This window comes from Nicotiana tomentosiformis, chromosome 3 (assembly GCF_000390325.3).
Source record: "Nicotiana tomentosiformis chromosome 3, ASM39032v3, whole genome shotgun sequence".
Classification (NCBI taxonomy): Eukaryota; Viridiplantae; Streptophyta; class Magnoliopsida; order Solanales; family Solanaceae; genus Nicotiana; species Nicotiana tomentosiformis.
The window spans coordinates 124,630,610-124,644,744 of record NC_090814.1 but is presented as its reverse complement, the minus strand read 5'-3'; the positions used below and the strand labels follow the sequence as shown (position 1 = coordinate 124,644,744).

Here is a 14,135-nt window from a genome sequence, read left to right as displayed (position 1 = left end):
CAAATTAGCAAGCGCATCGGCCTCGTTATTCTGTTCTCGTGGAACATGTCGTAGACTCCATTGTTTGAAACGGTTCAAAGTGATGAGCAGTTTGTCCAAATACCTTTGCATTCTGCCTTCTTGGACTTCGAAGGTTTTGTTTACTTGACTCACCACTAGCAAAGAGTCACAATTGGCCTCAACGACCTCCGCTCCCAGATTCCTAGCTAGCTCGAGACCTGCAATTATGGCTTCATACTCGGCTTTGTTGTTAGTTAACCTGATAGTTTTAATAGCTTGCCTAATAATGTTACCCCCGGGAGATTTTAAAACTATGCCTAGCCCGGATCCCTTTACGTTCGAAGCTCCGTCCGTAAATTGGATCCATGCCCTTGTTGATAAATTTGATTTTAACAGTAGTTCTTTTTCGACTTCGGGTACGAGGGTCGGCGTGAAATCGGCCACGAAGTCTGCTAAAATTTGAGACTTGATGGCTGTTCGAGGTCGATATTCGATATCGTACCCGCTGAGTTTGATGGCCCATTTGGCCAATCGGCCCGATAGTTCGGGCCTATGCAAAATATTACGAAGCGGGCAGGTGGTTAATACGCTTATGGGGTGGCATTGGAAGTATAGTCGTAATTTCGAAGAGGCGCTAACCAGCGCAAGCGCCAATTTTTCCAAGTGCGGGTATCTAGTTTCCGCTTCCCCTAAAGTCTGACTTACATAGTAAACTGGAAATTGCGTACCTTCCTCTTCTCGAACTAGGACACTGCTTATGGAGACTTCTGATACTGCCAAGTATAGGTAAAGTTTTTCGTCGGTTTTTGGAGTGTGCAGCAGTGGTGGGTTCGATAGATATCGTTTCAGTTCTTGTAATGCTAGTTGATATTCCGGTGTCCAAGCGAAGTCGTTCTTCTTTTTGAGTAGAGAGAAAAATTTGTGGCTTCGATCTGATAATCTCGAAATGAATTGGCCTAGGGCTGCTATTCTTCCTGTTAACCTTTGTACAACTTTCACGCTGTTCACGATGGTGATGTCTTCAATGGCCTTGATTTTGTCTAGGTTAATCTCAATTCCCCGATTTGACACAATGAAGCCGAGGAACTTACCCGAGCCGACTCCGAAAGCACATTTTTCGGGGTTGAGCCTCATGTTGTATTTCCTCAGAATATCGAACGTTTCCTGCAAATGGGTCAAATGGTCCTCTGCGCGCAGGGACTTGACTAGCATGTCATCAATATAGACTTCCATTGATTTACCTATTTGTTCTTCGAACATTCTATTTACTAGGTGTTGATAAGTAGCTCCTGCATTTTTTTAGCCCGAAGGGCATTACGTTATAACAATATGTTCCGCATCTGGTCACAAACGAAGTCTTTTCCTGGTCTTCCGGGTTCATCTGGATTTGATTATACCCGGAATAGGCATCGAGAAAAGTAAGGATCTCGTGGCCGGCCATGGAATCGATCAAGTGATCGATGTTGGGCAGTGGATAAGAATCTTTGGTGCATGCTTTGTTCAAGTCCTTGTAATCTATACACATTCTAAGTTTGTTTCCCTTTTTAGGCACTACGACCACATTGGACAACCATTCGGGGTATTTTACCTCTCTAATGGATCCTATTTTGAGCAGTTTAGTTACCTCATCTTTTATGAATGCGTGCTTCACCTCCGATTGGGGTCTTCTTTTTTGCTTCACCGGTCTGAATCTAGGGGACACTTAGTCGATGTGTCGTTATATCTGGCGAGATTCCTGTTATATCTAAATGGGACCAAGCAAAGCAATCGATGTTATCGATAAGAAATTAAATGATTTTCTTCTTGAGTTCGGGTCTCAAACCCCTTCCCAGGTATACCTTTCGTTCGGGCCAGTGATCGTTCAAAATGATCTACTCCAATTCCTCAATAGTTGATTCGGTGGCATCGGAGTCATCGGGGGTCACGAAGGATCGAGGGATCCACTGATCACTATCTTCTTCGATGCTCTGCTTATCTGGCTGGGTCGGGGCCGATGTCTTTGGTTGCTATTTGGCGTTCCGGTCTTCGACTGTGCCTCCTTTTGAACCCGATCCATTCACTGGCGAAGACGAAGATGTTGGTTTTGCTTCTTCGATGGAGAACATTTCTTTCGCGGCTGGTTGTTCTCCGTACACTATTTTGATACCTGTCGGTGTTGGGAATTTGAGGACCTGGTGTAGGGTCGAAGGTACAACTCTCATGTTGTGGATCCACGGCCTTCCGAAAAGGGCGTTATATCTCATATCGCCTTCGATCACGTGAAACTTTGTTTCATGAATTATTCCGGCGACGTTTATCGGTAGGATTATCTCGCCTTTGGTGGTTTCGCATGCCATATTGAATCCGTTTAAAACCAAAGTTGCGGATACGACCCGGTTTTGTAGGCCGAGCTGTTTTACAACCTTCGATCTGATGATATTGGCCGAGCTACCTGGATCAATTAACACACGCTTAATCTTAATTTTATTCATGAGTACGGATATTACCAGTGCATCGTTATGGGGTTGGATGATTCCCTCTGCATCTTCATCATTGAACGATAAAGTCCCTGGGGGAGTGTAATCTTGAAATTCGAGATTGCTTTTCCCTCACAATCGACATTTTAGCGCGTTTGAGTATAGGTCCCTGAGGGGTGTCGACGCCGCCGATGATCATGTGAATGATGTGCTGTGGCTCTTCTTCTTCGTTTTGCTTGCCGAAGTCCCTGTTTTTAAAATGGTTCTTCGCCCTATCACTCAAAAATTCCCTAAGGTGCCCTTTGTTAAACAAGCGGGCTACTTCCTCTCTTAATTGTCTGCATTCTTCCGTTTTGTGACCATGGGTGCCATGATACTCGCACATTTGATTGGGATTCCTTTGGGCCGGATCGGTCTGCATGGGTCGAGGCCATCGGGTATCTTTGATGCGTCCGATGGCCGATACGATGGCTGATGCATCGATATTGAAATTATATTCCGATAATCGAGGAACTTCTATAGGATCGGCATGTTTATCAAAACCTCTCTTGCTCATAAGTCCCCGAGAAATTTGCCCCCGATTATATCTGTGGTTATTCCTGACTGTCTCATGCGCCGAACTGTGGTTCACCCGATCTGTGATGTATGACTGATATCGGTCTTTGCTTGACCTTTGTTCTCTGTTGGTTTCCTTCAGAATTTTAGTGGTTGCGCGGTTCTGACGCGTGGGTTCATACAGAAATCCCAATTGATCATCTTTGACCCTGATTTTCGATTGGTACCGATTGTGTATATTCGCCCAAGTTATTGCAGGGTATTCGATCAAGCTTTGTTTCAGCCGACGTGATGCTGTCGAACTCAGTCCGTTCAACCCTTGGGTGAAAGCTTGTACGGCCCAGTCGTCTGTGACTAGTGGCAAATCTATGCGTTCCATTTGAAACCGGGACACGAATTCCCTCAGTATTTCGTCGCCCCTTTGTGTTACTTTGAATAGATCCGATTTCCTCGTTGCGACCTTTACGGCACCAGCATGTGCTTTTACGAACGAATCTGCTAACATGGCAAAAGAATCGATAGAATTCGGTGGCAAGTTGTGATACCAGATCATTGCTCCTTTAGCGAGGGTCTCTCCGAACTTTTTCAATAATACGGACTCGATCTCATCGTCTTCCAAATCGTTGCCTTTGATGGCACATGTATAGGAGGTGAGATGTTCGTTAGGATCGGTCGTACCGTTATATTTGGGAATTACGGGCATACGAAACTTTTTTGGGATCGGTTTTGGGGCCGCGCTCGATGGAAAAGGCTTTTGTATGAATTTCTTCGAATCCAGCCCTTTCATCATGAGCGGAGCCCCCGGGATCTGATCGATCCTAGCATCATATGTTTCGAATTTTTTGTCGTTGGCTTCAACTCGCTTTGTGAGCTCCTCGAGCAGTTTAGCAATTTCAGGAGCGGTTCCTGATTTTCGCTTGTTTGGTTTCACTGTGTCGGGCTCCGTTCTGGGGGTTACTTCTTGAAGAAGCGGATTGGAGTTTGGATTACTTCGCATATGAGTTTGGCTCTGCAACTGAGCTATCGCTACTTGTTGGGCTTATAGCATTTCGAAAATCATGCGCAAGCTGACCCCGATTTTCCCCGTGCTGTGGGTGTCTCGGGCTATGGGTCGAGCGCCACCCTGAACGCTTCTTTCCTGCTCGGAACGTTGATTCGCTTCTAGAGCTATTCGTGAATTGATATCTACTGGTACTTCGGCTCGAATTTCGGGTTCCTCGATTCGAGCCTCGTTGACGTTATTGGGTAGCCTTTCGGCCACGGGCACCAAGTTGTTGGTTTCATCCTGAAGGCCGGCTTCGAGGTCGATTGGCAGAGCCATTGCTGACATGAAGTTGTAAGTTGGAGTGTGCTGTATATTTGTATCAAATAATCACTTGTTATCCTTAGCCCCACGGTGGGCGCCAAACTGTTTACCCAAAAAATTGGATGAAGTTGAATTTATGTATGGTTCTAAGGGCAAGTAGATTCCTCTGATATGAAAATAACAATACACGTATGTATAGTGCAAAAAAAATAGAAGATGATGAACAAAGATATTAAGTGAGCTTTAGAAAGATAAACACAATGAATTCTTAATCCCAGTGAAAAAGTGTCTTCTATTACAAACTCTCCTGGCTTTTATAGCCAAGGATTGCTACTTTATCTATAGCAACATGATGGAATAAATATTACTAGTGGAGGACCCATGATGGTATGTCTCCTCCTTAATTCCCGCAGAGATTCTCTCCTTTGGCGCGGTTGTAACAGCTTTTGTCTGTGAACTCGATACCGACTCGAGCTCGGTACCGGATCTGAACCTCGGCCTTGATTTTGAGCTAGGTGATCACTTTCGGGCATCGATGTTCGGGACCTGTATCGACCGATGTTTCCTCGGTCGATTCGAACGCCCGGGCTTGACGCCCCCATCTCGGAATTTGCTCGGGGTCTCCATGAAGGTACCCCTCGATTGAAATGCCATCCTCGATCGATCTTCAAGACCGGGGATCGGTTTTAACCGTATACAATGAGATATGCCCACGCATAATGAAAGAGAGAAAGTTCTGGAGAATCTACTTCATTCTAGTTAACAGTCATGTGGCACCGTAAGTACCTTTCAGGAAATAATAATCTCTTCTTCCTTGCACCAAGCTGAATGTGTTGCTTATTCTGTATTGTTGGAATATATTGCAATAACGTGCACGATTATTAAATATCTAATTTTCTGCATTGGTGTGTAGTTTTAGGTAAAGACTTCTTTATAAGAAAGCTGTAATATCATCTAGTCAGGGGTATAAGATGAGGCTTTTGACAATATATTAAGAATAGAATAAAGCCATTTTTAGACCTTCAATCTTAGAAATGGAGATACGAACTGGACCAGTCATTTGAAGATTACAGGTTTCTGGTCATTCTCATTCCTATGAAACTGTCAAATTGTGTGTGCTGAGCTAATAATCTTTCTTCTCAGTTTCATAAAACTGATGACTATTTACGTGTGCTGATGTTTCCCGTTAGTTCAGTGGTGAACAGGGAAAGTTTGTAAGAAGATAGCTGTAATTATAGCGAACATGCTGATCTCAATGAAATCAAATTCTACTAATGATATTTTCAAATGAAACTTCCTATTTCCTTGGCAAATCTCAAGAAGCATTTTCAGGAAAACCCCCAACTCCCTTGCACCATTTGAAGTCATATATATCAATATACCGGCTCAATATCCAGTCATTGATGATGAGTCTATTCACTTTTTAAACACCCATTACCTTGAGGCTTGAGCTTAACCGCATTTTAAAAGTTGTTGCTATTCAAATGCATAAGAGGACCTTCCACATTCTCTGATTACATTCCAAAATTGAAAAGGAATCATCATCCGTGACTTCGGAAAAATAGGACCTTCCAACGTGCAAGTGCCATGAAAACGAAATCCGGTTTGCATGCTCCACAATGGAGGGTGGAGGGTCGTTCATCTTCAAAGCTGACTGCTAAAAATATGTGCAGCAGTTATTGAAGAAACACAACACCAAACTGAAAACACTAGGGTTTGAAGTACCGCTACACCAGTGTGTGATTCGTTCTATCCTAGGAGGAAATAATCCATAACCTTGGGTACTAGGAGGGGATTAAATTCCTTAAGGAAACACTGTGAATTCAGTGGGCTCGAATTAATTACTGTTTTATTATGATAACTTATATTTCCCAAAATTATTATTTATAAATATAGCAATATTGGCGGGACTAACAATCTTAAGAAATTTAATATTTATTTCTGTATTTGTGTTATTCTTATTATTCTGCAAACTAAAACCTTTGTGGTTTTGTGTACTCCCGTTTTGGAGAGTAAAGCCTTCGTGGCGTTTTGTTGGAGATTAAAATCTATGTGATTTTTACTCCAGTTTGAAAACGTGTATTAAACATTTGTTTGTGTCATTCTTTTATAGAAAAAAATGACGACTGAAAGCGAAAACCAAGCTGTTCCGACAGTGACTGCCAACGCATCGACAAGCCGAACACCGACGTTGGCACCGGCAGAAAAACCCGAAGAATTTTTCGGGATTGATTTCAAGCGCTGGCAGCAGAAGATGTTCTTCTACTTAACTACGTTATGTCTACAGAAGTTCATCAAGGAAGATGTTCCTGATCTGCCAGATAAAACTCCAGAGAATGAACGCTTTATCGTGATTGAAGCGTGGAAGCATTCTGATTTTTTATGCAAGAATTATATTCTTAGCGGACTGGATGATAATCTGTATAATGTATACAGTAGCGTGGAGACGTCAAAAGAATTGTGGAATGCGCTTGAAAAGAAATATAAAACTGAAGATGCCGGGATGAAGAAATTCGTTGCCGCAAAATTTTTGGACTACAAAATGGTAGATAGCAAGTCTGTTATTACCCAAGTCCAGGAATTGCAAGTGATTATTCATGATCTACTTGCTGAAGGTCTTGTCATCAATGAAGCATTCCAAGTAGCAGCAATGATTGAGAAGTTGCCTCCGTTGTGGAAGGACTTCAAAAATTATTTGAAACACAAACGAAAGGAAATGTCCCTTGAAGATCTCATTGTTCGGTTGAGAATCGAAGAGGACAATAAAGCTGCTGAAAGGAGAGGCCGTGGAAATTCAACAATAATGGGAGCAAATATTGTTGAAGATAACAAAAAGAGGAAGAAGGCTTCTGGTCCGAAATACAACCCAAGCAAGAAGCGGTTCAGTGGAAACTGCTACAACTGTGGGAAAATCGGACACAAATCTACGGAGTGTCGTGCTCCGAAGAAAGATAAGAAAATGGGTCAAGCAAACATGGTAGTAAAGCATGATGATGTTGATAACTTGTGTGCCATGCTTTCTGAATGTAATTTGGTGGGAAATCCTAAACTGTGGTGGTTTGATTCAGGAGCCACTCGCCATGTTTATGCAGTTAGAGAAGCTTTTGCTACTTATGCTCTTGCTGGACCCGGAGAGAGTTTATATGGGAAATGCTTCAACAGCAAAAGTTGAAGGATATGGGAAGATATTTCTGAAAATGACTTCTGGCAAGGTCATGACTTTGAACAATGTCCTTCATGTTCCCGAAATGAGAAAGAATTTAGTCTCTATTGGACTTCTTGTTAAGCACGGTTTTAAGTACGTTTTTGTGCCCAACAAGCTTGTCATAAGTAAGAATAAAATATTTGTAGGAAAAAGGTTACCTCACCGAGGGCCTTTTCAATCTAAATGTAATGGTTGTGGAAAACAATAATAATATTTCAGCTTCTTCTTACTTACTTGAGTCAAATGATTTATGGCATGTACGTTTGGGTCATCTCAATTATAAAACCTTGCGAAAAATGATTAACTTGAAAGTACTGCCTAAGTTTGAATGCGAAAAATCAAAATGTCAAACATGTGTGGAATCTAAGTATGTTAAACATCCTTATAAGTCAGTTGAAAGGAATTCAAATCCTTTAGACTTAATTCACACAAATATTTGTGACATGAAGTCAATACCATCTCGTGGTGGAAAGAAGTATTTCATAACTTTTATTGACGATAGTACTCGATATTGCTATGTTTACTTACTGAATAGTAAAGATGAAGCAATAGACGCATTCAGGCAATACAAAAATGAAGTTGAAACGCAACTTAACAAGAAAGTAAAAATGATAAGAAGTGATAGGGGTGGTGAATATGAATCTCCTTTTGAAGAAATATGTTTAGAATATGGAATTATTCATCAAACAACAGCCCCTTACATGCCCCAATCTAATGGGATTGCGGAAAGAAAGAATCGCACATTAAAGGAGATGATGAATGCGTTGTTGATAAGTTCTGGTTTGCCACAGAACTTGTGGGGGGAAGCCATTCTTACGGCTAATCGAATATTAAATCGAGTGCCCCATAGCAAAACACAATCCATTCCATATGAAAAATGGAAAGGAAGGAAGCCCAACTTGAATTATTTTAAAGTGTGGGGGTGTTTGGCAAAAGTGCAAGTTCCTAAACCCAAAAGGGTAAAGATAGGACCGAAAACCGTTGATTGTGTTTTCATAGGATATGCGACAAATAGTAAAGCATATCGATTTCTCATTCATAAATCAGAAAATTCTGACATTCATAATAATACGGTTATAGAATCAGGTAATGCTGAGTTCTTTGAAAATATATATCCGTATAAAAAGAAATGTGAGTCGTTTGGTGAAGGATCTAAACGACCTCGGGAAGAAACAAAAGAAAGTACATGTAATCAGGAGGATCCAAGACGTAGTAAACGTCAAAGAACTTCTACTTCATTTGGACCAGATTTTGTGACTTTCTTATTGGAGAATGAGCCTCAAACATTTAAAGAAGCTATGACTTCTTCCGAATCATTGTTTTGGAAAGAGGCAGTCAATAGTGAAATAGAATCCATATTGAACAACCATACATGAGAATTGGTTGATCTTCCTCCTGGAAATAAACCTTTGGGTTCTAAATGGATTTTTAAGAGAAAAATCAAAGATGATGGCACTATTGATAAATTCAAGGCAAGACTCGTAGTCAAAGGGTATAGACAACGAGAAGGTCTAGACTACTTTGATACATACTCTCCAGTTACAAGAATTACGTCCATACGGATGTTAGTAGCATTAGCTGCAGTGTATGATCTTGAAATTCATCAAATGGATGTTAAGACGGCCTTCTTAAATGGAGAGTTGGAGGAAGAAATTTACATGGAACAACCTGAAGGGTTTGTGGTTCCAGGTAAAGAAAAGAAGGTATGTAGACTTGTTAAGTCTCTTTACGGACTAAAACAAGCACCCAAACAATGGCATGCGAAATTTGACCAAACAATGTTGTCAAATGGTTTTAAGATAAATGAATGTGATAAATGTGTGTACATTAAAAATGTTCCAAATCACATAGTCATTGTTTGCCTATATGTGGATGATATGCTGATAATGAGTAATGACATTGCCAACATAAATGCTACTAAGCGTATGCTCAATAGCAAGTTTGATATGAAAGACTTGGGAGTTGCTGATTTAATTCTGGGAATTAAGATCCATAAGACTCCTCAAGGTCTGGCATTGTCACAATCTCATTATATTAAGACAATACTTGAAAAATTCAAGCACTTGGGCTTTAAAGTTGCAAAGACTCCAATTGACGTGAATCTTGCATTAGCAAAGAATAAAGGCCAAAGCATATCACAATTGGATTATGCTCGTGTGTTGGGATGCTTAATGTATATCATGAATTATACACGACCAGATATAGCTTGTGCTATAAGTAAACTGAGTCGATATACGAGCAATCCAGGCCAATCTCATTGGATGGCAATGAAACGAGTTTTGGGATATTTAGAACATACCCAGAACTTTGACTTGCACTACAGTAAATTCCTTGCGGTGATTGAGGGATACTGTGATGCAAATTGGATCACCGGTTCAAGTGATTCTAAGTCCATGAGTGGATATGTATTCACTATTGGTAGAGGAGCGGTATCTTGGAAGTCGTCCAAACAAACATGTATTGCCCGCTCTACAATGGAGGCTGAATTCATAGCCTTAGATAAAGCCGGTGAAGAAGCTGAATGGCTCCGGAATTTCTTGGAAGACATTCTATTTTAGCCCAAACCGTTGGCACCAATATGCATACATTGTGATAGTCAAGCGGCAATTGGAAGGGCTGGGAGCGTTATGTATAACGGTAAATCTCGTCATATACGACGAAGACATAAAATCGTTAGGCAATTACTCTCTAGAGGAATCATCACGATTGACTATGTAAAGTCAAATGATAATGTGTCGGATCCACTTACGAAAGGCCTAACTAGAGAGGTAGTTGAGAAATCATCAAGGGGAATGGGGCTATGGCCGAGAACAAGTCATTGTGGCGGTAACTCTACCTAGAAGACTGGAGATCCCAAGATCTAGGTTCAAGGAGATCAAACAAAGTCATTAATGACGGTTCAACATTGTCAAATAAAATTTTAGTCCGTTCTCGTGATGAGACAATGTTCAGTACCAAGGATAAAGCATTAAGGCTTTTTAATGATTTCTAAATTTGATACGGGGTATATCAAATAGTGTATCTACAGGATGACACATTTAGGAATCACCTATGTAAGTGTGAAGTGCTAGCCGCTTCAAGGAGAACTTTGTAAGGCCAGTTCTCTACGCACTTATGAAACCAGGCGGTGTTCATGGCTGAAACGAACACAACAATGAGAACCAAAGACGGTTAAGGGTTGATTGTGTTACTTATGGTTGTCTAGGTATACACCAAAGATCGACGGTTCAAAGATATCAAATCTACCGATTGACCGAGTATATCCGACATAAGTTCACTACGGAAAGTTCAAAGGGAAACCTACTTATCCAGATGCGATTAATCATTGCTTGCAAATCACACAGTTTTTTCATGCATACTTCTGTGATATAGCCATTCCCCATTCATGTGGGGGATTGTTTTTTTTTTTTTTTTTTTTATCTAAGATGAAATAGTCTTAAAATGAGGGTGAATGGGAAATGGAGGGAAAATGAAATTTTTGAGTAAAATTTTAAGTTTCCCCTCTTGACAATGAGACATTGTCCCATATTGGAAGAGGAAAAGATTTTTGGTGGGTGTATATATAATTGCTCTTCTTGTAGCTCTTAAAGAGTTAACAAGAAAGCAAGCCTCGCGCCGTCGTCGTCGTCGCTCGCTCGGCTCGGCTTCGGATTCGGATTCGGATTTGGATTTGGTCAAATGATCGATTGATTGATTAATTTTTTGGACCAAATTTATTTGTTAATAGTAAATATTAACGTAAGATTATCCGCATTTGTAACGGATATATTCCAATCCGTGTATTGACCACCACCTGCAATAGCAGCCGCCTAATGCTCTTCCCACCATGGCCAAGTGCTTGCTCCACAAACAAGCTAGTGCATGCTCCACAATGGAGGGTGGATGGTCGTTCATCTTCAAAGCTGACTGCTATAAATATGTGCAGCAGCTGTTGAAGAAACACAACACAAAACTGAAAACGCTCAACTTTGGCTATACATTGCACTCCTTTCTCTCAGCATTTCCATACGATTTTCTGAGTTTCTACTCCTTTGTCCTGCATTGTTTTAACTTCAAACAAAGCAACTGTAAGTGTGATTTGCTACCGAACTTTGTGTTCGCTGAAACACTGGGGTTTGAAGTACCGCTACACCAGTGTGTGATTCGTTCTATCCCGGGAGGAAATAATCCATTACCTTGGGTACTAGGAGGGATTAAATTCCTTAAGGAAACACTGTGAATTCAGTGGGCTCGAATTAATTACTGTTTCATTACGATAACTTATATTTTCCAGAATTATTATTTACAAATACAGCAATATTGGCGGGACTAACATTCAGATGTATGTACACATGGTTGCTTGTCTTGCATCCGCAATTGGTCTTGTGTATTTTCCCTTTCAGTCGTTTAGCTTTTGTTCTCCAAGCAGCATTGACTTGGGTCTGCATATTACAAATGGTCGCATGAGATGTGTCTATTTTATCTCTCAGATGCTAAATATTTATGATCTGATTACCATCAATAAGAAGTCTCAGTTTTTGGTCTTGAAGAATAATGAGACGGTCAAAGCTTAGTAAGTCCACATTTGCCAAGCCTATCCTTCTTCAATTTATCAGTTGTCTAAACTGGTTAACTCAAAAGTTGTTTCTGTTTTTACAACAACAACGACCACAGTGAAGTTCCATTAGTGGAGTATGGGGAGGGTAGTGTGTACGCAGACCTTAGCTCTACCCCAAGGGTAGAAAGACTGTTTCCGAAAGACCCTCGGATCAAGAGGACGAATTTTTTTCTTCTGTTTTTTTTTTTTTTAAATAATTTTTGTTTTTTGCCTTTTTCGTGTCATTCCCTAATCGCTTGTCTTTGGTTCTTCTTCGTGATAGAGAGTATGGGGTCATTTCTAGATATACCCTTTGTGTTGCTGTTATTAATATGTATTGTCTTCAGATTCAAGGAGAATGATCAGCATCTATGCACTGACAATCTTTTCCTTTTTCCGGATGATAGGGACGATGCTTTTGATGATGATTTTGACAAGATATAGATAGGTAAGCATGGGATTATTCTTCACTATAAATCAGTATTTTACCACTTAGATATCTGTATATCTCCAATCGCAGGAAATGCTAAAACCATAACTATGTTCAGAAATTTGACTTTCTGGAATAGTTATGTGAACCGTGTCATGATGTATATGTTCCACTTTTTTAATGAGAGGACTCCTTCATTATGTAACTTATTTGAACATCCCAAGTACAATGTATATGGTGGATATTTCATTCATCTGTCTTCGTAACCTTTTCTTTCCGCAGGGAAGAGGGGGGGGGGGGGAGGGGGGTAACGGGGCGGGGAATGATATGCTCCAATGTTGGAACTTGTGGGTTGCTGCTATATTCTTGCTACCTTTGAATTTTTTCTCCAGCTCCACGAATGAATTGTACTTTGTGCATTATGTATGTCATATCAATTGAAGTATGATGTTAAATATCCATGTTCCATGCTTAAAGTAATAGATCTCACTTGTAGTTATTCCCAATTCCTTGAGAACTTTTAAGAGTAGTTTAACTAAGTATGATCTGAATAGTTCAGCTCGAGTCTAAATGTTATGGTATTTGGAGTTAGTTCTAGGTTAGCTCTCACGCTTTGATAGTTTTTGCTAACTTTTTGTGAAGCCTGCAGAAAGGTGAAATATTGGAAACTAAGATCATACATTGGCTACTTGCTGCTCGGAGAAGTTGGGGTTGAAATACATCTGTATGTACTCATATGGGTAATGCACGATAATCCAGCTCATATGAAATAGACAACTACTCAAAAAATTGCCACCTTCCTCGGCTCTTTCATCTTGTCCATTTCTTCGTTCTTTTTCTTTCTTTCAACTTTTATTTTCGCTGGAGTTGCAGAAGATAAGGTAGGTGGCCAAGGAGGACAGTTGATATATAATGTTCATTTCAAAGGTGTAAAGTTGAAATTCATTTAGTGGCCTTATCATTCACCTTTTGTTTAGAGATGGATGAGTAAAAATTGGAAGAGTGAAATTTAGTGGGCATTTGGACATAAAGAATTGTAAAATTCCGGAAAAAAGTAAAAAAAAAAATTAAGTGAAAATGGTATTTGAAAATTAGAGTTGTATTTGGACATAAATATAATTTGGGTTGTTTTTGAAGTTTTGTGAGTGATCTGAGCGAAAATTTTGAAAAATAGTTTTTTGGAATTTTTTAAATTTTCAAAAAATTCCAAAATTCATCTTCAAATGAAAATTTATGTCCAAACACTGATTTCGAAAAAAAATTAAAATTTTTTGAAAAAAAAGTAAAATTTTTCTTATGTCCAACCGGGCTCTTAGTGCTAAGATAATGAATCATGTAAATCTAGCTCTGCGATGTCTAAATCTAAAGTCAGAAGACGGAACACTTCGACGAATGTGTGTGGGTTTAAAAACACTTGGAGAAGAGACGGAAGTAGTAAATCTAAGCACAACAAAAACAACTTAAACGCATACACATATAGGATGGAAAAAAAAACTCATACACATATAAACATATCTTAGATATTATTTGGTTGGCTTGGGTGTGTAACGGACTAACTTCGAAGAAAGCTAGTACGTTTATTGAATCGACATCTTGTGGACCACTGT

General features: G+C 40.0%; 1 long non-coding RNA gene across 1 annotated transcript; it reads left to right on the top strand.

Annotated features, from left to right (window-relative positions):
• The first annotated feature begins 12,082 nt into the window (after positions 1 to 12,082).
• LOC138906885 (uncharacterized) lies at positions 12,083 to 13,504 on the top strand. The gene is made up of 2 exons (XR_011414504.1): positions 12,083 to 12,546; positions 13,178 to 13,504. It is a non-coding gene; the product is annotated as an uncharacterized lncRNA (long non-coding RNA).
• Positions 13,505 to 14,135: the final 631 nt, after the last annotated feature.